This window comes from Leiobunum rupestre, chromosome 6 (genome assembly GCF_980474605.1).
Source record: "Leiobunum rupestre chromosome 6, qqLeiRupe1.1.hap1, whole genome shotgun sequence".
NCBI classification, from domain to species: Eukaryota; Metazoa; Arthropoda; class Arachnida; order Opiliones; family Sclerosomatidae; genus Leiobunum; species Leiobunum rupestre.
In genome coordinates, this window is record NC_143389.1 from 27169963 (window position 1) to 27172906 (window position 2944).

Below are 2944 nucleotides of genomic sequence, written 5' to 3' on the forward strand. Positions count from 1 at the left end.
TTGGAGGGCGACTAAAAAAAACTGATGAGGAAGGAGAACGAGATCACCGCTCAACGAGTAAAGAGTTCGACTCTGAAGTCCTCGGCCCGTAAAGCCAACTAATCAACAATGTCCGTGTGCGGTACTTTTTACAAATAATTTGTCAAGTCGAGTTCGCGACGTTAAAGCGAGAAATGTGCACCATCTTCAGCGTAAGCCGTCGCCGCATCGAAACCAAGCCATCAACGAGGTCTTGAACAACAGTGAACTCCGCAAACTCTGAGGCTGGAGCCACCGAACTAAAACGATGAGTAGAACTTTATTGTGGCGGTAACCCGCATAGCAATTTAAGCGCGCTACAATTAGTACCTCAACGAGTGATACCACTCAGTTAGGAGGTTACGTTAATTAACATATTGTTAATTTAAATTTTATACATCTCCATAAGGAGCTCTGTAGTAGTAAGCATTCCATAAGGAATTATTAAACGTAATTATCTAGTTTGTATTAGCGACGCGATCAAGGGTTAACCCATTAAATTAAAATTAACTATATCAATATTGGCCATTTAAAGTAAATTAACGAAAGGAATATTCCTGGGGGTTAGATTATAAGTTAGCTAGTTTAAAAGTATTAATTGGTTAGGGTTCTAGGATTTGTTTATTTTGTCATTTACCATTTTATTAGTGAAGTTCTGTTTTGATATTAAAATTAATGTTTAATCCTTAAATTAGAAATCCTGTCTTTAAATTTAATTTCTTATTACCTTAGTTAAAATCGTTTATTTATTTTAAAATGTCAACAATGCCTAGTAAGTTGGTCGCTCGAGATATTTCTCACTAAGGCAACCAAAAGATTGTTGCATTTGCCAGGTGAATATGCATTTTCTGAGATGGAACTATCTTTGAAAATTGATCAGCCAAGTTCCATTCTCATGTTACGTAGTACAATTTTATTTTGCTGTCTTCAATTAACTCTCTGACGTGGAACATTCTTAAAGCAATATGTTTAGACCTGTCCGAGGTCTTAGGATTTTCCGCTAATTTGATAGCTCCTTGATTATCAATTTTTATTGGAATAATATTTCCAACAAAATCATTTTGTTGAATTTCTTCTAATAAGTTCTATATCCAAGTGCATTCCTTAGCAACTTGACTTAGTGCGATAAATTCTGATTCAACTGTGCTTAAAGCAACACATCGTTGTTTTCTGCTAGCCCAACTTACGATGGTTCCGCCCAATGTAATGGTACAGCCACTGAATAACTTTCGGTCATTGATATCTGAACCCCAATCGGCATCGGTGTAAACCTCGATCGGTTCTCCAGTTTTCTTAAATTCCAGACACTTGTCTTTCGTACCTTTTAGGTATCTTAGAATATGTTTTACACCTGTCCAATGATCTTTTGATGGCGTTTGGTTGAATTGGCTCATGTATGTTGTTGAAAACGCCAAATCCGGTCTAGTGTGGGTAGCCAAATACAAAAGACTTCCTATTGCTCTTCGATAGGTACTTGCCATTTCATCATTCAATTGTTCCCCTTTTTCACATATTTTGTATTTGGTTCCTAGACACAATGGTGTTGCGACAGCTTTCGAGTTAGCCATACCCATTTCCTTCAGCAGTTCGTTCGTGAAAAGTGTTTGGTCAAGTAGAATGGCGTCTTTCGTTCGTCGTACACGCATCGATAAGACGTTCTGAACTCAAATCAAATCAAATCAAATCATTTTATGTTTACAATTTTACATATTGGAGCGATCGGGCCAAGTCATTCTGCGACTTATAGCCCTCGGTATATTTAGTCCTTTATTTCGAACTCTTTTCGTAGAGCCTCTTTTAGTATTTTGATTTCATAAGCGGTGCCATATGGTACCAAGTCGTCAACGTACGTGGTTACTATAAGCTCTCGAGTTTTACTGAAATAGACGCAAGGATCAGCAATTGATCTTTCCAAACCTTGCTCTTTTAGGAACTTGTCTAGGTGTCTATTCCACAGACGATCTGACTGATGAAGACCATAGATGCCTTTTCTTAATTTCCAAACGAGGTCTTTCTTCTTTAGTTCTTCGTGGGGTGATACGTTTGGAAATTCCTGTCTTAAGTCTTCCGTAAGTTGCTGGAAGCCATCAGGTATTTCCATAAATACGTCTTCGTCTAGTTCTGCTTTTAAATAAGCTGCCGTCAGATCCAAGTGGTGTATTTCCCAGTCTTTCGCCGCAGCTATTGCAAACAAAAGTCGTGTTGTCTTCATTTTAACGACCAGTGCGTAGGTCTGATCAAAATCTAATCCATACATTTGCGTATTACCCAACGCTACGAGCCTCGCTCGATGCCTGGCTATTCTTCCTTCGGAATCGTATTTAGTTTTGTAGATCCATTTGGCTCTGATGGTTTTTCTATTCTTTGGTCTTTCGATATAGTCAAACGTTTCGTTACTTATAACTCGATCATCGACTCTTTCCAAATTTGGCAATCAGTACCGTCGAGCACTTCTTTAGTAGTTTGAGGATCTAGTTTTCTTTCTTCGTTGTCCATCATCACATTGCGACATGTTTTCTTGTATTTCATGTCATAATCTTTAGTCCATGTTGGAAGAACTACAGGTCTTACTGATTTTGTGGTATGTGTTTCTCCTCCTTGCCGGTTGACATTAGAGTTTCTTTCCTTGTTTTCAGTCTCATCTTCTTCAGTACTTAACGAGCTGTCTTTCTCTTCTGGTTCATTTGTTTCTTCTAGTATTTCAAAAGGGTACCACTGCGTATCTTTAAGCGATGTTGCTCTCTCCTCAACTTCTTGCCGTTTGAATTTCATAGGGAACACGTCTTCTTCGAATTTGACGTCACGACTGATAAATACTTCATCCAATTCTGGATTCCAAAGGCGATAAGCCTTAGCGTTGCCATCGTATCCAATGAAAATACATGGAATTCCCTTTGGTGATAATTTTGTATCTCTTTTCCCGTTG

At 38.3% G+C, this 2944-nt stretch overlaps 1 pseudogene; it reads right to left on the reverse strand.

Annotated features, from left to right (window-relative positions):
• Nucleotides 1-1103: 1103 nt before the first annotated feature.
• On the reverse strand, nucleotides 1104-1664 carry LOC149940543 (uncharacterized; annotated as a pseudogene).
• Nucleotides 1665-2944: the final 1280 nt, after the last annotated feature.